This window comes from Panthera uncia, chromosome D2 (genome assembly GCF_023721935.1).
Source record: "Panthera uncia isolate 11264 chromosome D2, Puncia_PCG_1.0, whole genome shotgun sequence".
Classification (NCBI taxonomy): Eukaryota; Metazoa; Chordata; class Mammalia; order Carnivora; family Felidae; genus Panthera; species Panthera uncia.
In genome coordinates, this window is record NC_064818.1 from 66,535,045 (window position 1) to 66,559,995 (window position 24,951).

The following is a 24,951-nucleotide window of genomic DNA, read 5'->3' on the forward strand; positions in this document are numbered from 1 at the left end:
CGGTCTGTGAGTTCAAGCCCCGCGTCGGGCTCTGTGCTGACATCTCAGAGCCTGGAGCCTGTTTCGGATTCTGTGTCTCCCTCTCTCTGACCCTCCCCCGTTCATGCTCTGTCTCTCTCGTCTCAAAAATAAACGTTAAAAAAAAATTAAAAAAAATAATAAAGTAATGAAACTTGCAAATTATTTCATTTTGTAAATTAAGGCAGATTCAACATTATCTCCTCAATCGTTTTCTCTTACTCACCTGAATTTAGATTTTCTTCTATGGTCATGAGAGAAAAGGGTGGAGTTATAATTAGCTGGGGGCTGGGAATGATCTATAACCCTTTGTATCCCCAGCAGTGAGTCTAACATGTGAGTGGCATCCATCGTGTGTTGTGTGGGGAAAAGATGGAGTATCATTGTTTTAAGTCAACCAGACAGCCCTGTGATAGGAACTGGTACTTGATCAGACTCCCTCCCAGGCACTAGTGATGGAGGAGGGGAGGGAGAGCAATGAAGCCAGAGAGAGAATATATAAACAGAACACTGGGAAAGGAAAAAGGGAAGGAGAAGTGAGGGACAAAGATAAAAATGCAACAATGTTAATATTTTGTGTAGAGCTGACCCTCTTATGTTAATAAACCTCCTACCTCCAGACCTAGGAACATAAAGCCATTTGTAATGGGAGGAAAAGAGGAGCATTATGCCTCTTTTTCTGTTTTTGAGAAGATAGTTCCCTCTCTCTCTCTCTCTCTCTCTCTCTCACACACACACACACACACACACACACCCCTAAGAGTAGATTTTTAAGTTAGAACAGTAATGCATCCAACTTCCCATTATCATTAGTAGAAGGCAGGGAAAGGGTTGTTTGAAGAATGATTCTCTCCCTTATCTCAGAATCAGCCTGTTATGCAGAGGGCATGCTGAGTGAGGGTGGCAGAAATCTCCCTCTGGGCTCTGAGAACATATGTTCTCCAGGGAATTTGAGAGAAGGAATCGCTAAAGTGCTGTGTTTATGCTCATAATTATCTCTTTCCCTATTAAAAAATTGGCTCTCAGAGATTATTACTGGCTGGATATAGAGTATCTTCTTGAGGCGATTTTGAAACAGTCTCTCTCTTTCTCTGCACACACATGCACCCACACACTGGCATACAGAGCTGTACATGGTAGTACTCGGAATGAAATTTGAAAACTGAACTGAAGCACACTGTGGTAAATTAAATGGAGCAAACATATCCATGGCAAGACTTGAAAAAAATGTTATATTTTTCCTAGAAACAAACAACTTCATAATAACAGAACTGAAAAAGAAAAAAAAAGACAAGTAAACTAAAACTTCTAAGTCTGTCTCAGTGACATGGAAAGTCCACTGAAGTTTTTGTAAGAAGCTGTTACCAAAATCCTAAAAATCCACTCTGAATTCCAATGATCTATTTTCCATTCCAAGTTGTTACTTACTGGGGCAGCATTTCCATTATCCTTGTTGAGCAATGGCTTATAGATGAATAAGAAATTTAGAATCCAGTATTTGAATTCAGCAGGCTGTTTCCAGTAAGTAATTTGAAACCCAGGAAATGCCAAAAACATAATTACTAATCCAAACAGCCCTTTGTATCTGCATAAATAAAAATGGGGATCAAACTCTGGTTAATAGAGATCATTTCCTATCATGCTCATATTCTCAGTGTTGTGACAGGGACTGGTACAATTGCTTTTTACCATTATATTGTCACTGTCATTTGAAACACCCTTAGAGGAGAGAAGATGATTGACTTGGAATGTATTAGCAAGGTAGATCGTCTTTCTTTGCAAATATGTGGTCTAAAACTTGGGGAACACCCTGGAGACTGTTGGGAGAGTATCCCCCTAGCTTTTCCTGGGATTTTCATTCAAATGCCAGTGCTTTCAGTAGGCTCTCTTCGTAGGGAAGAAATCTAGAGTGTTCATTTAGGACTCAAAAGGGTGGGGAGGGACATGGATTCTTTCTGTATCTCTTAGTTGAACTAATGCTCTAATCACAACCACTGGTCCCCTCACTGTGATTTCCCCAAGGTAGGGGTGATTCTGTTTCCTCCAGACAACTTGTAAAGTTCTTGAAAGACCCCGGAAAACTGAACCATACTTCAAAATCCCAGGAACCACTAAAAGGACTGTGGGTCAGAGGAGTCAGGTTCTGCAAATACAGTGTGAATCAAATCTGGCTCCATACCTTTCCCAGCAATTTCAACTGTCTCCAATGTCTCCAATAACCCAAACTCAAAACCTGGGTCTGCTTTGATTTTTCATTCTCTTTTAGAACTCAGTGATCAAGTCCTTATCACTGCATTCAGCTGCTTGCAATAGATCTACACCAGTGAACCATGGGACACCAGGGAAGCATTATTGATTGTCCAAATAACACTCATTCCATTTCCCTGCTTTCTTGCCGGAGAAGCATGTCCTACTCTAGAGGCTAAAAGTGCCACACCTTGCTAGACATGGGCATGAGACCCAGCCATGGCCAATGCATGAAATCTGCTAGGAGTCCTCTAGGAAAGGTTTTCTCCTCCCTACGAAAAGAGACATACTACATATACTTAAGAATGGTTAAAATTAGGGGCGCCTGGGTGGCTCAGTCGGTTAAGCATCTGACTTCCACTCAGGTCATGATCTCTCAGTTTGTGAGTTCGAGCCCCGTGTCTGGCTCTGTGCTGACAGCTCGGAGCCTGGAGCCTGCCTCAGATTCTGTCTTCCTATCTCTCTGCCCCTCCCCTGCTAACGGTCTCTCTCTGTCTCTCAATAATAAATAAATGTTAAAAAAATAAAAAAAGAATGGTTAAAGTGAAAAGGATTGACAATATCAAGTACTGGAGAGGATGGGGAGTAACTGTACCTCTTCCACATTGCTTTGAAGAACACTTTTCCAGTTTCATATGAAATATAGAATATATGTTCATCAGGAACATTGGTCTATAATTTTCTTGTGGTGTCCTTTTCTGGTTTTGGTATCAGGGTAATGCTGGCTTATAAATTGAGTTTGGGAGGATTATCTCCTCTTCAGATTTTGAAAGAGTTTATCAAGGATTGACATATTAAAAAAAATGTTTGTTAAAATTCACCAGTGAAACCAGGGGGTCCTGAACTCTTCTTTATTGGGAGATTTTGACTACTACTGATTCAGTCTCCTTACTCATTATTGGTCTGTTCAGATTTTCTATTTCTTCATGATTCAGTCTTGGTAGGTTGTAGTTTTTAGGAATTTATCAGTTTCTTCTAGTTTATCCAGGTTTGTGTGTATGTGTGTAATTATTCAAAGCAGTCTCTTACGATTCTTTCTATTTCTGTGTAGTATCAGTTCTGAGGTCTCTTCCTCCATTTTGGGTTTTATTTATTGAAGTCTTTTTTCTTTTTTTTTTCTTAGTCTAGCTAAGTATTTCTCAATTTTCTTTAGCTTTTCAAAAAATCTGCTCATGGTTTTGTTGACCTTTTCTATTGTATTTCTGGTCTTATTTCACTTATTTTTGCTCTGATATTTGTTTTTTCCTTCTTTTTGCTAATTGTAGTTAGCTTGAGTTAGGTTGTTCATTTGAGATCTTTTCTCTTAATGCAAGCCTTTATTGTTATAGACTTCCATTTTAGAACTGTTTTTGGAGCATCTAACAGGATTCAGTATGTTGTGTTTCCATTTTCATTTGTTTCAAGTCATTTTTTGAATTCTCTTTTGGTTTCTTCTTTGACTTATTGGTTGCACAGAAGTGTGTTGTTTAATTTCCACATTTTGTGAATTTTCCAGCTTTCTTCCTATTATTGATTTCTAGTTCCATATTATTGTGGCTTAAAAAGATACTTACTATGATTTCAATGTTAAATTTGCTAAGACTTGTTTTGTGATCTGTCCTGGAGAATATTCCATGTGCACATAAGAATGTGTATTCTGCTGTTGTTGGACGGGACATTTTGTATATGTCTGTTAGGACCTTTTGGTATGGTTCAAGTTTAACATTTCCTTGTTAATTTTCCGTATCGATGATCTATCCATTGTTGAAAGTGGGTATGAAAGTCCCCTACTATTTTTTTTACTTTTGTATATTTCTCCCATCAGATCTGTAAGTATCTATTTCTTTAATATATTTAGGTACACCAATAGTAGGTGTGTATATATTTATGATAATTATATCTTCTTGATGAATTGACCCCTTTAGCATGATATAATGACTTTCTTTTTCTCTTGTTAAGATATTTGGCTTAAAGTCTCTTTTGTCTGTTATAAGTAGAGATACCACTGCTCTCTTTTGGTTTCCTCTCTCATAGAATACATTTTTTCATCACTTCACAATGAGCCCTGTATGTTATTAAAGCTAAAGAGAGTTTCTTATAGGCATTGTATAGTTGGGTCGTGCTTTTTTAATCCATCCATCTACTCTATGTCTTTTGACTGAAAAATTTAATCCATTTATATTTAAAGTAATTACTGTTATGTAACGACTTATTAATTCCATCTTATAAACTGTTTTCTGGTTTTGTAGTTCCTTTATTCCTTTCATTCTCTCTTGCTGTCTTCTTTTGTGAACTGATAAATTTCCATAGTTGTATGCTTTGATTCTCTTTTTATATTTTGTGAATCTCTATCTTTTGTGATTCTCTTCTTTTTATCTTTTGTGAATCCCCAGAATTTCATATATTAAAGCCCTAACCTCCATTGTAATAGTATTTGGAGATAGGGCCTTAAAGTAGGCAATTGGTCCTAATCCAATGTGACTGGTGTTCTTAGAAGAAGAGCAAGAGACACCAAGGATGCCCATACACAGGGGAAAAACATGCGAGGATGCAGCAAGACGACAGGCACCTGCAAGCCAAGGAGGAAAGCCTCAGGAGAAACAAACCTGCTGAAACACTGGCCTTGGACTTCCAGCCTCCAGACTGTGAGAAAATAAATTTTTGTTGGTCTGTGGTATTTGGTTATGGAAGCCCTAGAAAACTAACACAAGGCACCAGTATAATGTTTTCATTAATCATCAATGCTTGTGCTGTTTTTAAAGATAGTGCCAGCAGATCACCCACTGTGAACTATCTAGTCTCTAAAATTATTTACTAGGCAACCAACTCATTTTCATAATCAGAGATGAAGCTTAAACACATACCTATGGGGGAAAAAGAACAGTGATTGAAATTTATGTGTAGATATAGGTAATTTTCTTGAGAACAGTGGGGATAAAGACATTGACACTATGTGTTCATACAAGAAGGGATTCTGAAGAGGTATATGGTGTGGGAGGCAATTAATGGCACTGAAGATAAATTTTTATGAGTTTTCAAATCTACCATATTTTCTGGCTGAAGTTATGGTTAAGGATTATTGTTTTTGTTGTTCTTTATAGCTGTGGTTTTTAGAAAGATTTAATACAATAGATGGAAGCAGGCCAGTAAGCAATTTTTTGGGGGGGATATGTTTCTTTCTCCAGACCATTGCATAGAAAATTATTAAAAGTCTAATTTGGATGCATTTCCTTAATCTTAAAATCTTTGACTTATTTGGATACAAGAATTCTGTGTCAGGATAATTATGAGTGTATTGTTTTATTGAAGAAGCTAAAAATGAAGTCCAAATAAGCCAGAAGTACTCAGGTAGGCCATTCCAGTTTGGGGATCCTGAGAACTGCTGTGTGATTGCTTTTGGGCAAAACAGTCCTAAGAAGTAAATTTATATTCTGCAGTTGGCTTTGCCCTGAGTTCATTCCAGGGTCTAAGCAGCGGTTTGGGATCTGCCTGGGATTAACTGTTTCACACTTTCCCTTGGGGACCTGCTCAAGTATTATAAATCATGAATAAACTCCACAAACATGCTCTTTCCTGGAGAACTGGGAGGGTGTGGAGAGTGGATGAGGAAGGACTATGCCAGGAAGAGAGTCCTCACCACAACTTGACCATGGTAGCATCCTGATCTTGGACTTCCAGCCTCCAAAACTGTCAGAAAACAAATTTCTTTTGTGTAAGCCACCCAGCCCATAGTATTTTGTTATTGCATCCTGAGCAGACTAAGATATATTTATTCCAAGAGAATGGTTTGTTAGACCCTAGATTCTTGATACAAAAGGGAATGTTTCTGAATTCAAAGGCTGTCTGCTAACATTTGGCGTGTTGATTTTCTGTTGATGATTATTTGCTAATGATAGCTTCTGAGGAAATACCCATTTTAGTTGATCTGAGCATGTACTGCCCATGCTCTTTATTGCTTGCAGTAACACACAAACTGGGAGGAGGAAGGATGTATCAACGTGCACACTGGGGATGATATCACACCACAGACACTGACCCATTTAGGGTCACTGACCAATTTGTACAGGACTGAGTGGGTTCATGGGACATGGGACTTTCAGTGATAAAACCAGGAAAATCCTGGGTATACATGGACAAATCAATCAGCCTAACTGGGCCAAGGTTTATCTGTTGGAAGACCAAAGGTGACATGCAATGAGGAAATGGAGCATTTACTGAAACATAATTAGAGCCCTGGACTAGAGCCTCAGTCTAGTCTTACCATTGTGTGCCTTGGATAAGTTACTTCACTTCTCTGTGCCTAAATTCTGTTATCTATGAAGTGAAAGACTAGATTACTTCTAAAGGGTGTTCCAGTTCTCATATACTACCATTTTTGATTTGTGGATTGGTCTGTCATTTGAGAATTGGAAAGGTTCAATTGTATTAATCCAGAAAATAATCTGAGAAAAGGAACAGAGCTCTTAGCGAGGTACAAAGATATGCCTGTGTGTAGGGTACTGCCTTCACGAAGCTTATTATCATCTACTGCAGTAGACAGTAAATGAGTAAACCAGCACTTGTCAGTGCTGGGAAGGAAATAGCTAATTGTTGTGATAGACAATGATTGGGCATCTTCTCAGAAGATGTAATGTTGTTTCAGCTGAGATTAGAAGAACCAGACATAGGAGATAGAGAAGGTAGGGGGAACAGCAAGCACATAAGAACCTTAAATGACAGATATGAAGTTAAAGGAACAGAAAGGACTGGAAAGAAATGAGGCTGGAAAGCTAGGCAGGGGCTTGGTCATGCCAGGCTTACAGGCTATATAGGGAGTTCAGGTTTTATTCTCAATGTGGAGAGAGGCTAGCAAAGGCTTTGAAAACAGATCAGAGTTATAAGAACTGACTAACCTTATTCATTAAATTATTATTGTATAATTATGGACTATACAAATAATTACATGTAATAACAATATAATATAGTAGTAAGCACATAATGTTCCTCTTCCATAAGTTTTAATCAGATGAGAAGAGTGTCCAAAGGTTTGATGCAAGTTCAGGGGCTATATCTCTACCTCATCACTTTGAACTTGATTAGTATCCACTTTAGCATGACTTTCATGGCAGAGGACAAAATTAATCTGAGGCTAAAATTACCTAAACCTGCTCCTTTGGGAACGGAATGTTACTTGGAACATATCCTTACAATTAAGATTAATTGTTATTGATGCTAAGACAAATGTTCTTACTGGCTGCATCTTCAATAAAGTAAAACACAAATTGCTTTTCCCCCTTCTCGCAGTGCTGAATAGCATTTGAACAAGCACTCAAGGAGATATTATCCCCAATTTTGGATCTTGACGAGAGTTTGAATTAATGGAGGAAAGACCACAAATTAGATCTGCATTGGTTTAGGGTTTATCTCCCACCTATTCCAAAAGCATTTGAAACAGCTTCAAAAATTAAACACTGCACAAAATAGAGCAACAAAGGGAGGGGGAAAGAGGGTACAAATCTCTTCAACTCTCTGAAGAGAATGACTTTACAGTAGATGAACTCAATGACTGAATTCAGCCCTTGAATTTTCTGGAACAAAAAAGGGACAAGAAGGGAAATTGTGGTTTGCATGATGGTTATTATCTGATAACAAGAAAATATCAGATTCGCTCTACAGAGACAAACTTTTTCTTTGAATTCCACTGACAGAAGAATTTATCCTGTAGATGTTTGTATAGAGGACACTGAATATCTAGTGGGCAATACATTCAAAAAAAATTTGAAGAGAAGAAAACAGTAATGTGATTAAAAATAAATGTTTTTTGGGCCAATTTTCAGTAAAAGTTGAGAGTGGTAAAAATCCAGAGACATTTTTGTAAGAAGCTGAGGTATTATGGTCCAGGTACTTTGCTTTACGACAGGGACTTCTCTTAGAGAACCTGGAAGAAAGAAGACATTTCTTAACATGTCCTTTAGACTGTTTCTTGTAAATTGCAGCTGCTCCCCACAAGCCTTTGGTAAGGATTGAGTTGCAGTCAATTTGGGAAAGTACAAATCTCAGGAACGCAGACAGACAAGACTATCAGCCAAAGTGAACTCTGAATGGCCAGTCATGAAAGAGGACGAGTTGGCCTGCTGACGTGGAAGGTGAAGATGTGGACTAGCTGTCTCATCCAGAGCTCATCCCACTTCATCACAGGCTTGCTGGACAAAGACTAGATTTTTCTTGGAATGGAGGTTTGAATATTCTCAAGAATTTTTACAAATCTTTGTTATGAGTCCAGATTTTGATCCTCTGGCCCATAAAGAAATCTAGATATAAAGGGGAGCATGACATCCTATTGTGGGATATAATTTCCTGGGGATGTCTACTGGACTTTACAACTACTATCATAGCTACTTAAGTCGAATCTATGTAGTGTCTCTATAGTTTTTCATTTTTATATCTTCTCTCCATTGTGTTCTAATTTGTTTGCTTTTGTGGCTTCATAAACTCAAAGGCTAGGTTATGCCTATTTCTTCTTTTTATTAGAATTATTTACTATTAAAAATTAAAATTCATTAAATATTGATTCTTCAGATTATAATCTGATATATATGTGTGTGTGTATAACCATTTTATACCTTTACCATTACTGTGCTAATTCTTGACAGATACATAATCTATTTGATAAATTAATGAACGGCTCTTAACACAACTGGAGAAGAGAATTCTATAATCTCTTTTGATGCTATTTTTTATGAAGATCTCTCAGAAATTTTCCTTTGGAATCATTAAGAATAATGTGTATGTGTACGTGTGTGTGTTTGTGTGTGTGTGTGTGTGTACATTTTTATTCTGCTATGTAATATATCTAATACTTCTAGCTGCATCAGTCTGAGGTAAATTATATAGCATCAATGAATTATACAGAGTATTGGTTATATTGTTGACCACAAAGTCAACTATACCAAGCTACATGACTCTCATAAGAGAACTCATTCTTGAATAAACTCTATCTGCTTGGATATGGGCAATTTCTAGATGGAGTACTCTGAGCCCATTATTAATGTCTGCAGTTGTTCAAGATGAACAGATGCCCTCTAGATGTCCAGAGCATGGAAGGCTTAGCACAATCTCTGTATGCATAGGTACTTAATGGATATTTATTGAATAAATAAGTGAATGAATGATGAGAAATGTTTATATATAGCTATAAAATAGGGCTGAATATGAATATGAATATGATCCCCTATAGAAGGGGTCATATTTAAATAGAAATTGAAGGATAATTATAAGTATAGACTATGGAGGTAAAGAAAAAAAAAAAAAAACAAGCACAATGATTATTGTCCTTATCTGGCAGCCCCAGTCCCAGGCTTACACTTGTAAGGGACTCTGCCACCACTGTCCAGTGGTGGACAAATAAGCCAAATTAGGTCAATTATCATTCTACCTTACTTTAGCTACTGGGGTTGAGACACCTTGAGGGTAAGAGACTACTTATTCAGATAGGCCAATCAGGTTGTCTCTCCTAAGAATTAGAAACTTGGAGGCATAAAATGAGGAGAGCAATCGGGATTAATTGGGATGGACTTATATAGGAGATAGCCTCTTAGAAGGCCCATGGGCTACTTTTGCTTGGAGCTCTGAGCTTCCTTGGCACATAGTCTTCCTGACTCTTGATGGCCCAGTTCTTCCTTTGAGTCTGTGAGCCACCCTTCCTGTTAATACTCTCTACCCCCATTATGTTAGTCAGTCCTCATTAATTTCTGTTGCTTGCAACCAAAGAATTCTTAATTGATACAACTAACAGGGAGCAACACAAAGAAAGAAAGGGCAAGAAAATATTCTGTAAATTCAGAAAGATTGAGTATCTCAGCAGGAATAGGATATAGGGACATAATGGGATATAATGCTGGAGAGACATAGAAAGTGATCTTGTTACTGGGGGCTTTGAAATACAAGATGAGGTATAGTTAAAACTCATTATTAATGTATTTGATATTTCAAACTTGTTTACTCTAAAATTTATTTGTAACCCCAAAATTAATAATCATGGTACTTTCATTGTCAATCATGGACATGTGCAGAGTAGCAAAAAACTTGAGCCACCTAACATCCATTCCTAGCTGAGGTCAAACAAGGTCTTTGCATTTTAGCTCTCATACTGTAAACAGGTGTCCTTTTTACAATATGTTTAGTGCCAGATATTTTGCTTTAGTGTTAAATGGCTCCCAAGCTTAGTGCTGAAGTGCTGTCTAGTTTTCCTAAGTAGGAGAAGGCTTTGATGTGTCTTACAGAGAAAATACATGTATTAGATAAGCTTCATCCAGGCATGAATTATAGTGCTGCTGGTTATGAGTTCATGTTCATGAATCAACAATATATATTAAATAAGGGGTCTTTAAACACATAAAAAAGGTTAGGTATAGATGGGTTGATAAGAGTGTTATGACTAGAAGCTCTCAGGGATCTAGAACAATGGCTCAGTATGGACTAGTTCAATGTTCAGAGTGATTTTATAGAATGTAACCACAGTGACTAATGAGAATCAAGTATATTAAGATTTAACCTTATAAGCAACAGTGAGTTGTTGAGGATTTTGAACAAGAACTGATTTATTCAAAACTGTGATATGAGGGGATTACTTGTGTGGCAAGTGTTTAGGATTTATTTGAGTTGGGATAGACAGATACCAGGGAAACCAATAAGGGCGCATTAAGGCCTTCTGGCAGCAATGAAGGTAAGAAATTTCTTACTGGCGCTGGTAGAGAAAGAATATATAGAGGGGAGATGTTGTGAGGGCAGAAGATATAGGAAGTTTGTGATGATGGAACCAACCTAAGGAAAAAAATCAAAAGGGATACTGAAATTTTGAGTTTTGGTGCATGAAAGAAAGAGTGGTGGTCCAGAAAGATAATTTAGACAAGAAGCTAGCCAAAGGAGGAAGATTATGGGTTCAGTTTTAGATGTATTAGGTTTGAAGCCTTGTGGGTTTGTCAATGAATAGCTTATAGGCAATAAACAGTATTTGTATTGTTGATAACAATTTTAAGAAGGAGAATAGGGATGAGATGGAGAAAGGAGAAGGGGAGGAGAAGAATATCTTAGTCACCAGTTAGAAAAAATGGGATGCAGCTGTCCCCTTCAAGGCCAATATCCAAAATGGCTGAGTTCTGGAGTGCCCAAATGCCAGTCACGTCTCCCTGCAGTGTTCACACTAAGAGCATGACATGGCAAAACCATTAGGCATCTGAGTTTGTAGCTCTCAGAAATCAATTGCTACAATTCAAACGTAAGCTAGAATTGGCCTCATGTACCTTAGCCCACTCATGTGCCTTGGTGGCTGAGTCAGAAGAGGTTCTGGCATGAGCTACAGGCTGTGTCTAGAATTGACTTTTGCCAGAAGTCACCAGAAAGAAACCCTTCTCTACTCCATCCAGAGGTTCAGACCCTGTTTCTTGGAGCTGGAGCTCAGATGCAAGGGTAAGCCTGAGGACAAGAGGTCCTACTGCTGCTGTTGCTTCCTCAGAGTGGAGATTGGATGGTGCCTCTTTTCTCAGCCTGTGTCTGTGTGGCCAAGCTTTCTCTCATCTCAGAATCCTGGCCTGAGAAAGAAGTAAGTCCCTCCTACCTCCAGTCGCATGGATTGCCAATTCCCTGGCCCCAAATTACTATCTTAGTACGAGTGATCTGTTTCCTTCAGGGGAAAATTCCATCCCCACCTATTTGGATAGTCTTTACCGTCATGGACTCTTCGACTGGAAAATCACAGAGCAGCCAAGGATTGGTTGAGTTCTAAAAATCTATATAATTTGGTGTAATCTAGTCACCTGGTTACAGTTCGGTAGGTCTCTATCGTATACCAATGATCTATGGTGGACATATACATGATATGGTGGACATATACATAGCTTTATGCTCTGAGAACCCTGGAGAATAAGATAATGCCTTTTGTTCCTTCCAACCTTGCCAGTGGCCATCTATTCTGAATATTTGTCCTGTGGTCCTAGAGGTGAGCTCTCAAAGGAGAAGTGCCAATTTCAGTTGGTAAGTTTGGCAGGGGGGGCTGTCAGTGTCTCTAAATCCCTGCAGAATCTCATTTACCTGGCTGAGGTGAAAAAAGGAAACGCCTCAGAGGGGGTGAATGACTAGTGAAGAATGCTGGGATAGGTCCTAAACTTCTTAGCATCACAGTATCCAGAAAAAAAAAGAAAAAGGCAGTTGCTGAGGAGTCTCTCAAAATGATCGTTTCCCTTTCATTACTTGCTTTCCTTCCTCTGAAATGCCCTCAGTGCCTTTCCAAAGTAAAGATAGGAGAGAAAAATAATACCCTTTCCCTTTCTGATATATTAGAGCTGATTTTAGGGTTCTCCAAAGACTCACTGAGGTGAATTTCTCTAGGTAGTATAAAAAGAGCCTTTCAGAAAAGGCACTTACAGATGTTACAATGAAACCAGACACCTTTGCAACCGATTTATCAAAACCCTTGAAGGACCGTTTCAAGGCAGGTGGCAAAGGCAATAATGTTGAACAAAGGGAGTACATCCAGAGGCAGAACTGCATTGCATGTTCTTAAAAAATATATATAACAGTGGAGGGAGAAACAGGAAACCCATGAGGAACCGTTTTGTCCCATTTTTTTTTCATATCACTTTACTGGTTCTGAGCATGAACCAATACAATTTTTAAAAAGCCCATTCAAAGCCAGGTGGAAATAAATAAAGGCCCTCATTTCTTTCAGCTTCTCTTAAGGGTACAGGTAGAATTCTCTTCTGAATTTGAAAGTAATTATAAAGAGTTGCTTTTCTGTTCCTTTAAGCAGTTACAGTAAAAAATAACCTTCTGTAAAAATTGTGGTTTTTGACAGTTAACCAAAGGGAACATCATCTTGGAATAAATGCATGCATCAATGAAAGTGTAAACAACACACATTATACTTCGTATTAAACCTCTCCTGGTAAACTAAGAGAAAGGGGAGTTTGTAGCTTAAGAGAGCAAAGGTACCTGGATGCCTTCCACCAGGACAGCTAGTCCTACAGAAGGACTGAGTTGTGGCAGCCTGCTCAGTCAATGCAGTGAGTCAGCACCTGGGCAAGAGAATCAAGTGAGAGGAGAGGGCTCTGGAAGCCTGCTTGCTTTGATGGATTTGGACAGCTCTCCAGGGGAATTGGGGCCATGTGACTCTGATACCATGCTTCATGCACCACCCAATTCCATGGGAGCTGTTGAATCCTAGTGTTCAAGATGGGATGGCCACCCAAAGCTCATATAGTCCAACCTCCCAATTGAGAGGCAACATGTTAAAGTGGTAAAAACAAAACAAAACAAAACTGGGTTCTAGGGTTTAAATTTCAATACTGTCCTGTAAATGGAATTAATAGCTGCCCTTACCTCTTAGGAATATACTGTAAGGATTAAATTAGGTATTTTATTTCAACGTTTTTTATTTATTTTTGGGACAGAGAGAGACAGAGCATGAACGGGGGAGGGGCAGAGAGAGAGGGAGACACAGAATCGTAAACAGGCTCCAGGCTCCGAGCCATCAGCCCAGAGCCTGACGCGGGGCTCGAACTCACGGACCGCGAGATCGTGACCTGGCTGAAGTCGGACGCTTAACCGACTGCGCCACCCAGGCGCCCCTAAATTAGGTATTTTAAAGAAGGGGCTTAGCATGGTATCTGTCTCATGGTCAATTCTCAATAAATGTTGCCTTTTTTTTTTTTTTACATCCACCAATTTCTACTATATGCTCTGTGCTGGGCATTTATGCTGATCACTTTAGATCACATGTCTTTTTCATTCTTATAAGAGTCTAATGAGGAATTAGTCCCATTTTCAGATAAGAAAATCAAATTTCAAAGACATTAAATAATTTACCCAAGGTCACACCTTTGTAAATGTCATGACTTGAGCCCAAGTCTGGTGCGACAGTTGGCTCCCCAAATCACTGGACTCAACTGTTACTCTTGGAATTACAGAAGTGTCAGGTCTCTCTGAGTCCTTGCAAAGCAAAAATAAAAGGCTGTCTGAAAAATTAAACTTATTACAAATTTTAAATCATGACCTTTCTGGTTTTAGATCCATTATTAGAATACATGAGGCTTTTTGTAACTTAAGCTTTGGCTCAAAAATGACACACATGCAATTAGAATGATGGGTGGTGTAAATAATAGGGAGGTGCAATAGACTGAATTATGTCCCCCCCCCAAGTTCATATGCTGATGCTCTGAACCCCTAGTGCAACTCTATTTGGAGATAAGGCCTATAGGAGATAATTAAGGTTAAATGATGCCATAAGGGTGGTGCCTTAATCCAATAGAGTTAATGCCTTTATAAGTGGGAGAGACATTAGAACTCTGTCTGCCATGTGAGGAGACAGTGACAAGGCATCCATCTGCAAACTTAGGAAGCTCATATTAGAACTTGACCATGTTGGCACCCGATGTCAGACTTCTAGCCTCCAGGACTGCAAGAAAATAAAATCCTGGTGTTTAAGCCACCAGTCTATGGTATTTTGTTATGTACGGCAGCCGAGCTGACTAACATAGAAGTTAAGTATGGGAAACGAGGAGGTAACACAGTCAGATTCTCCTTATATGCACAGACCCTTTCAGATAACTGGAGTTAGTATAGAAATGCTAGCAAAGAACATGAGTTGTCAAGACTGTATACGTACTGTGTATATAAGTGTGATTCATCACAAGTGGAATTTCTGGATCAACAGAATACCTAAACATTTGGGAAAGCAAAGGAACTGAGTGCAGCTGCTTCATTCTTTCTGCATGGGCTGCCATGACCAGAGCTAAGTACCAAGCACCATTTTGGCTGGAGCAGAGACTCCTGTAGAGGCAGACTGGGAAGACCAATGGCGTTAGGAGAGAGGATTCCAATGACAGAGTCTGCCAGACTGGACAGTTCTGAGTGGTCTGTAGATAATGGGGAATCTGAGGAAATTTAGAGTTAGGTAGAAAATAATGAAATAAAATCAGAGGAGTGTATAGAATACTCTACAAATATCGAGGTCTAGAATAGGCCGTGTTTGCAGGAGATATCAAAAGCCCAGGCTTAGCAGGTGAATATTTGGATTAGAAATGGGATGATTCTGAGAGAAGGGCGAACCTATAGCACAAATTGAATTCAGAGGATGAATGAGAAGAACAATGCACAGGTTTTAGACACACTTGCCAAGTTTTGGAAAAAGACCAATGAATTTATAATGCGTGTAAGAATCTATGTCCTTCCGTGATTTATAATTTTCAAACAACAAAATTCCACCTCAGTGTTTGCCTGACTGTGGTCTACTTGGCAAGGAAAAAACAAGTGTTTGAACCACATTTTAAGGAGAGAAAATTCATTTTCAACCATCCATGCATCCATCCATCCATCCATCCATCCAACCAACCAACACTTGTTAAGGCCCAAAGCCGTCTCGGCCAGGAACTGTGTTAGGTACTGGTGATATGATGAGAATCAAGAGAGATGTGGTTTCTCATGGAACTTACAGTATACTGATCATATTTTAACTTCTTCAAATAACTCATTCTGTGAACATATTTTGTTCTTGGCACCATCCGTTGCCTTAAAAACCACATCCTAGCAAATTTCCTCACAAGCTGTGCATAGACACGTTTATAGCTGATTAACCAATGCAAACAGTAGTTTCTTACTCACGTCTACTCTCTAATGTGCAAGCTCTAGGGGTACCTGTGTAGGAGTTTCATCTGTGGTTACAGAATCACCAGTACCTGGTCTTTCTGTAGCCATTCTCCCTGGGTTTCTGGAGAAGGAAAAGTAAACAGTAGAGTTCCAGTGCTCTCTTAGGTCCTGAGTTTTCTAAAAATCATTTCTCCAGACTGTTTTGCTTTTAATTCAAATTTACATTGCATCGAGAGAGTTAACTTTTGGAAAGCCACTAACAGGGTGACTGCTATGCAGTAGGCAGTGATGCCAGCTAGTGTCATTTTACCAAAAATAGAGCTAGTTATGTCTCAGCTGTGTTAGCACTCCCACCTCTTTGCTGATCCAGAGAAAACCTCTCAGAATTATATAGGAAAAGAAAATTATAGACACCATCTAAATGTGAACTTTTGCCCACAGATTTGCTTATATTTGATGTGGTACGTTTAAGTCACATTAAAGAGTTTCATAGTCTCATACTTAAGATAGGGTACCTGCTGTTTAGAGCAGAACCAAGAGCAGGTAGAAATATGCTTACATCTGATTAGCAAGTCTGAGATTTGCCTGTGGCCAAAAACCAGCGCCTTGTGTACTTCTGGCCAGTGAACAACCCCCTTTCTAATACCCATCCCATCATTCATCTGCTTGGCAGCTGGAAACAATTTCCCTCCAGGAGCCAATTGTAAAACTACAGCCTTCTCTCCCAGTTCTAGGGAAATGGGCAAGATTTCGGAGCACAATGCTGGCTATTTACTCCCAGAACTAGAGTTGCCTTCTCAGCCAAAGTGGGTAACCAGCCAGCCATCGCTTAGCTTCCAGGTCTAGCCCCTGTGTGTTGGGGATTTCTGCCTTACCTGCCTTACAAGGCCACCTATGTTCTTCATGAATGATTTCAAAGATACAAAAGAAGAGGGAAAAAGTACAGTAAATGCTCATAAATTACACCCAAACTCAACAATTTCCTAGATTTTGCCACACCAGCTTCATATACCAACCCCTCCTTTTCTGGCCAAAGATTTTAAAGCAAATTTCGGAACTCATGCAATTTCACCCCTTTATACTTCAGTATGCATTTCTAAATCATATAGACATTTTGTTATATAACTATAATGCCATTATCAACCCTAGCAAAATTAACAAGAATTCTTTGATTTCTTTTATGACCCATTAGAATCATATGTCCTGATGATATTCAAAAATGTCTTTTTACAGTTGACTTGTTTAAAATAGTATCCAGATGAGATCTATACGTTGTATTTTTTTATGTCTCTTAATATCTTTTAATCTAGAGCAGTGCCTTATTTTATTTTATTTTATTTTATTTTATTATTTTATTTTTTTCTATGGTCTTAATGAAGAAAATGGTTTAGAAAATTTCACATTCTCAGTCTTTCTGCTTGTTTCTTTGTGGTGGCATTTCATTTGTTTCCCCATAATCCATATGTCTTGTGAACAACCATTTAGCTCTAAGGGTGAACCCCCAGTTATATTCAGGTTTGACCTTTTATTTCCACAAATACCTCATGGGTGGTGCTGTGTATTTCCTCTTAGCTCAGGTGGGAAACATTTCTGGTTTTGCCGCTAGGATCAGTTTAATACTTAAACTGATCCATGGTTCAGATGTAAGAGCCTGATATCTCTTTTGCAAAATTTCCCATATAGTTAAAAATGTTTTTCTTTACTGATAATATGTATCTAAATTAATCATTTCATTACAAATGGCAAAATGTTGATTTCTTAATGCTGTCATTTCTTCAATCCTTCCAAATTTATAACTGGAATTCTATTGATTCTGTAATTACTTTTTTCCTATCAGGTATGAAAAGATGGCCCATGGGTCACCTGGGTGGCTCAGTTGGTTAAGCGTCCAACTTCGGCTCAGGTCATGATCTCATGGTTCGTAAGTTCGAGCCCCACGTCAGGCTCTGTGCTGACAGCTCAGAGCCTGGAGCCTGCTTTGGATTCTGTATCTTCCTCTCTCTCTGCCCCTCCCTCACTCATGCTCTGTCTCTCTATCTCTCAAAAATAAATAAACATGAAAAAAAATTTTTTTTAAAGAAAAGATGGGCCAGGCTTATCTTGTACATGTCCTGCCTCAGACCTGGAATCAGCCATTTCTCCATGGAGTCCTGGTTCCTTTTAGTGGGGCATAGTCAGTTTTCACAAAATGGGATTATTACTGTAAAAATGTAAACACTGAAGTGCTTGGATCCTTGATATTTTCTTTAACTATGCCATATGTTCAGTGTTTATCTACCAGAGCAAGTCTTTCTATTGACTGTAAATTTTCTTTCTCATTCCTGACTCACTATATAGCCTTCTTCCTGATCTTAAATGCACACTATAAATATCTGTTATGATGATGACTGAGTCTAATTCACTATGGAATCTCCAGGGCTTGGAACAGATCCAGAAACATGCCAGGTTGTCCAATGGCTTTTTGTTGCATGGTTTGTTCATTTTAAGATGGCTCTCCTGTCTTCCTCCTTCTTGAATCAGAATTACTTCTTAAATTTTCATTGTAGTTGATATCTCTATTAGTTTCTAGCACTGGGCACACTGGCACATATAGGCATGCAATAAATGTTGCTGAATACATAATAAATGAACACATGATATTATGACACTCTTAAAAATCCATCAGTGGCTCCCCATTGCTGTTGAATACATTTTGAATTCTTTAAAGTGGTGGGGAAGGCCCTGTGTCATCTGGTCCTGGCCATCAATCTTTTCGGTTCCACCTTCTGCCATTTTTCTCCTTGCTCCCCAGCCCCACAGACTTTCTTTCAGTTCTTTGAAGGCACCTCATTCCATTCTGCCTTTGGACCTTCACACAGATTCTTTTCTCTGTTTGATACAGTTATCTTCTTTTTCCTCCTTCTCTGTTTTTTTCCCATTTAATTCCAACTCACCTTTCGATCCTCCCTTAAAACAATCTCTTCTAGAAGGCCTTTGACTCATTCTTGTGCAGACTTTTTGCTATATTTTCCCATAGTATTTGTCACCTTACTAATCACACTAGTACATACTAGTAGTGTGTCATTACTTATTTAATGTTTGTATTCTCACCTCGGTTGCAAACTCCATTGGGGCAGGAATCATGTCTTGTCTCGTCTAGCAGTCTATCCCCAGTTCTTCAGTAAAAGCCCCATCAGTACTGACTGAATCAATGGGTATTAGTGACCAGTAAAGTCTTAGAATATAGTAATATAGGAACCATGCTATTTCCACCTTTATATCCTTTTCAGATTCTATAAGCATTTGGATTCTTAGAAGAGATTTAGGATATGTTGGTTAACTGGCTAGATACTACCCCTAATCAAGGCATTCAGCTTCCCCAGATATGCAGAGAAAAACATTTCTTGGCACATCCTATCACTCCGGTCCAGACTTTCTGAGCCTCAGGTATTTTCCTCTTAATGCCTTGAAATGCATCTGTATCTTCTCCTCCCCATCATCAGCTCTAAGTGACTTAGTGCCAAGGAGCCAGCAGCTGCAAGAGTGGTCTATGGAGACTGCCACACTTGGGGCTGGGTGCACATCCCTCTTGTGCCTTAAGTACTTGTATTTGACCTATAAGGCCATGCTCTAGGGCAGGGAGAAGGGTGAGTGCAATCTGGGAAGAACCCTGCTCCATCTAGGATGACTTAGATTTTAGAAAGCAGTGCAACATCCCATATGTCCCTTTCAGCAGCTGCTTAGTGATAGAACAACTCCATATTCAGTTATGGCTGTAGCCAGGAGAGGAAAGTCTAGTGACACCTACTGGATGCAAGTCACACCGTCTTGTTAACATAAGAAGGAACAAATATGATTTCCATGAATTGCATGCATTTTGAGAAAAATATAGTCAACTTTAGAATGTGAATTTTTATTACAGAAAGAACCATCCCATTCCATTAGGACAGGGTGTTCATGGTGGATCAGCTACAAACTAGGGAATAAAGAAGCTTAAAAAACTGGCACAACAAATATCTCAACACTTAATCTATTGCTGTGGAGATTTCCATATTCAGAAAGCAGAGTTTATTGCCTGTCGGGATAGGATAGGGTAGGGCAGAGCGGGAAAGTGGCATCTGTTTGGTACATCCATTGGTGCCTGAGCAGTTACCCACCTGCAAACACAATTTCAGGTTAAGGGACAGTTTGCACAGTGGTTAACATCTCAGAGTTTAAAATCAATGAGATGTGGATTGAAATTCCAGCTTTACTAGTTATCAGCTGGGTAACCATGGGTAAGTTTCTTAACTTCTGTGAGCCTTAATTTTCTCGACCATAGAGTGGCATAATAATAAATAATCCCTATCTTACAGGATTTTGTGAGGCGTAAATGAAACAATGTATGTAAAGCACTTAGCTCATTTACCCCTTCCAAGTGGGATTATTAGGGTAATATTAAAAATAGCTACCTACATAAGAAAACCTCTTAAAGTGCTATTTTGATATGACTATATCAGTTAATTATATAAAGATGCAAAAGACGTAGTTCAGATTCTCAAAGAGCTTGCTGCTTAGCTGGGGTAAACCAATGCATACATACCGAACTAGACTACAACTTGACCATTATTCTGATCGGCCTATGAGAAAACAGAGAAGGGAACCATGAAGTGCATTTGGGATAGAGAGAAGTGAAGTTGATAATTGGGCTGAGCCTTGAAAGATGAAGAGAACTACAATCATGATGGACAACAGAAAGGGAAGAGCTGAATTCGAAGGCATGGACATGAAGGGCTTGTTCAGGAAATGTAGAATTGCTTGATGCAGTGAAAATGAGGAGAATTTTAAATGGGGTGAAGCTTGCTGCATCCAAGGCCCTAAAAAGAAGGCATAATGGCCAAGTCTAGTTGGCAAGGGCAAGAGTGGGGATAGATGCCCTGTAAGGAAACGTCCTTGAATATTCTGTGATATAAGTAATGCACACTGACTCTTTTTATCTTCCCAGTGTCCAATTTTCTGTCTTTTGAAAATGACAACCTGGTTTTCTTTGGGAGAAGAATCCCTCTAAGCTTTCTGTGCATGTGGTTTGGGTGGCGCTGGTCAGCTAACCTCATATACACATTCATTTTCCAGCGTAGTCATATGATACAGGCCTAGAGAAGGGGCTTATTCCATCTGCTTGACCACAGTGAATCACTCAGAGATTGGTGATGCTACCTATGTTAGTCCAATCAGAGTGACTCCTAGGACCCAGAAAGACTATAGCTGTCAACTGATAGGTGTGAGGATGTGCAAGCCTAAGCTGCCAGGGGTTATCACATGTCCAGTAATGAAGACAACAGAGACCAAAAGTGAAGATATGGAAGGTGAAGAACAAAGCACCGATTATGGGATCCTGGATCCTGGATCCAGCCATACCTGATGGAATTTTCAATTCCTGGACTTTCTAATAAATTTATCTTTTGGTTTAGGCCACATTATTTGGCTTGCTATCACTTTCAATCAACGGATCTCTACCAACAAAATAGTGTTGACTCATTTTTTAAAAAAGCATTTGTATTTTGTGACTCGTTATAATTGCCTTATAACTTTATAAGTTATAAAGTTATAATTGACTTATAACTTCCAGAAACTGCTAATACCATTTCCCAGAAAAATCAAGGCTTCTTCTAGTGCTCCAAGCAAGTCCTTCAGATAGGAGCTTCATAATCTTGCAGAGGCAGAAAACAACAGACTTAACAGACAGGAAAAAAAAAAAATTATTGTAACTGGTTTGCAGGCCTAAAGCCAATATTTAAATCAATATGCATGCCATCTTTAGACAATTAAGCCCTGAAAACTATCTTTATGAGTTTTAAAGACTGTAATAGGGCCTCTGCCTTTTGCCGGTCATGTTTTCACCGCTGAATCCCACTGAATGTACAAGAAGGGAGAAAAGAAAGATGAAAGAACTCTTTACTCCTGACAGCTTTGATTCCAGCCCCAGCAAAGCATTATGTTGGGAAATCAGCATGCCCTCGTGTTGAGCCTGGCCGCCAGCCAGCTGACAAGAAAGAGCCATTGCTTTGGACAAGGCCATAAGCACAGGGGCTGGTGTGCCCTCTCTCCACAGCCTCAGCTGGAACCATCCTGCTCAGCAGGGAACACATCTGCATTAGATACACAGAGGCCTCAGCAAAGTAAAAATGTTCGTGAAAAGAAGTACTCGGGCAGGATAGATCACAATTTCCCTATCATCATCCCATAGTTACTATAGCAAAATTGCAAAGATTCAAAGCATTACTAAGTCACCTACTCCAAAATAGCCCCTTCTCTTTAGGGGGTTTGGGGAGGAGTGTCAGCTCTAGGAGAGCTCATCATGAGCCTTGAAGCTTGAAAACTGAGACACCCAAAAAGAATAAAGCACCACACCCATCCAGTGTCCCCCAAATGTAACACATATATTCCATGTGCCTGAGTCATTATTTTAACTATACAGTGTGGAGAGTTAGATTCCACAGCAGATGATAAATGTTCTCTCCTAGGCTGAGGCAACAGTATGCATAGCTAGCACAGGTTCAAGATCGTTTCTTCATCTTACAGAATCTTATAATAGAAATGTGTTTTATTGGGTATTATTTCTTTTAAATCAAATTTGAGAGAAATATCACCATCTTAAACTTCTCCGTAAACATTAAATGATATTCTAGGACCCAGGCAACCCAATGCAGTTAACAATATTCTTGATCAACTGCCAAATCTAACATCATCTGGTGTTAGGGTCAAAGAGGTTCTTTTTTCCCTGTAAGGTCTATAGAAACTAAAGAAGAAGACAAGCCTAAGAGTGTGTGAGTGAGTTTGTGTGTGCGTGAATAATAGCATGGTATTTGCTATTATCACATCCTATAGTTGTCTTCATAGCACTTCCACAACTGTAATTAAAGAAGGTATTGGGCAATCTTCTTATTCCCTCACCTCCTCTGCCAATGGAGTAGAAACCCCATGGGAACTGGACAAAGTTTGACTTATTCATTATTAGATCTACCTGTGGCCATCACAGACTGCAAGCATAGAAGGCATTGGTTAAATAGTTGCTAAATGAATGACTGACAGGAAGGGATACAACAGAGGAGAAACACATTTCCAAAAATGTTCAGAATATAATTAGGAAATTAAATATAAGTTATATGTACATTATGTATGTATAATATATAGTACATACATTTTATAAAACCACCTTATCCTGAGGAAGGAGAACAAATGAAGGCTATGAGCCCATGCAGAAGAGGCCAAGGTTATAGGGGCAGTAAATATTGAATGAACACCACCCTGAGGCAAGAGACAAGAATAGAAGTAGGCTTGTAAGGGATTTACTCTTTATCCAGGAAAACATACATGAAAGCATTGGATAAAAAGCTTGAAACATATGTTTTATTCAGTGACTTCACTGAGCCGTCAGGACATGGGAACCCATCTGGATGCAGTAGGACAATACTGGTCCCCTTGAAATTTTCTCAGACTGTAATTTTCATATTTCTTATATCAGAGTTGATTTGGGAGCTTATTAAAATGCAGAATCCTAGGCCTTACCTAAGACCTATTGAGTACAAATCTACAGGCTTGGATACTAGAGGTTTTATTTATTTTTGTATTTTAATTTTTAGGAGTTTCCTGGCTGACTCTTTCACAGCTTAAATTTTGGGAATCTTTGCCGAATCAAGAAAGGTAACTTGCCATATCATGACTGGAGAAAAATAGCCCTTAAATGCTCTGTTTTAATAAAATTTGATTAACATGAATTTAAAATATGCTATTAACTTCTTTCAAAAAAAGAAAAATATCTCCTCAAGCCCTTTGGTGTGTTTAGATTGGGTGCTGGTTTGTCTTGGCATTTCCACCTTTTAAAAAGTGGTTCCCACATCTGAAATGGCCCGAGCTAGGAGTGAAAGAAGGAAGGTGAGTGGTACAAGAGAGACCACTGGGGAGTAAGCCATGAAGATTGTCGTAAGAATATTTTTTTCATACTTAACAATGGGTAGTCACTGATCATTCTTAAGAAAGGGTCCACTTCCCTTCCAGCATTTGTGAAAGCTCCATCTGGGAGGAGGAAGGAGAATAATTGAGGGACCTGGGGATGGGAAGGAATGATCACATGGAGGAATAATAACAGTCGGTAGGTTCCTTTAGGGCTGCAGGTGAGAGAAGGTGGTAGCTTTGAATTAGGATATTGCTAGTAGGTGTGCAGGGACACACAACTTTGAGAGAGATGTGAGAGGCAGGAGTCACAAAATTTGGTGATTGATTGGATGTAATATAATGAGAAGCAGTAAGAATGACTTCCAGGTTTTTACTTGAGCAACTGGATGCTGATGGCATTTACTTATATGGGTAAGTCTGGGTGAAGATAACCAGGAAGAGATACAACAGAGGAGGGACACATTTCCAAAAATATTCAGAATATAATTAGGAAATTAAATATAAGTTATATACATTGGAGTGGTTAAAAGAGATGGGGAGAACTCATCAATTTCATTTTGGAGGCTTGAAGTATCCACAAAAGATCCAAGGAGAGAAATCTGGTATATAAATACACCTGGAATTTGGGGAAATGATTAGACCAGGATAAGAAACACAGCTTCAGGAGTCGCCACAAACTGAGTAAGTAAAACCACGGGAGAGGGTGTAGTTATATAGAGACAGTGTGGAAACTGAAATGAGAGTGGGTCTAGGAGAGCAGCCTGAAGAGCAGCAACAATGAAAGGATAAGAAGATGAAGAGGAGTATCTAAAAGGGACTGAAGGAAATATCCAGAGGTAAAATGTAAGGAGAATGAGGTAGTTAAGAGAACACTTTTAGATGGAAGGAATAATCTACAATGGTAGTGATGCTATGAGATCTAGTCAATGTGGGTGCACCTGGCTGGCTCAGTCAGTAGAGTGTGCAACTCTTGATCTTGGGGTGGTGAGTCTGAGCCGCATGTTGGGTGCAGACATTACCTCAGAATAAAATCTTTAATGACGAATCACTAATTCTACACCTGAAACCAATTTTACCATATATCTTAACAAACTAGGATTTTTAAAAAAAAGCTTGAAAAAAAAAAAAGAGACCTAGTCAAGAATGATGATACCTGCAGGAGTACAAAACACA

The 24,951-nt window shown here is 39.0% G+C and overlaps 1 pseudogene; it reads left to right on the plus strand.

Annotated features, from left to right (window-relative positions):
• Positions 1 to 21,244, plus strand: part of LOC125933160 (rhomboid domain-containing protein 3-like) — a 57,448-nt pseudogene extending 36,204 nt beyond the window's left edge.
• The last annotated feature ends 3,707 nt before the right edge of the window (positions 21,245 to 24,951 follow it).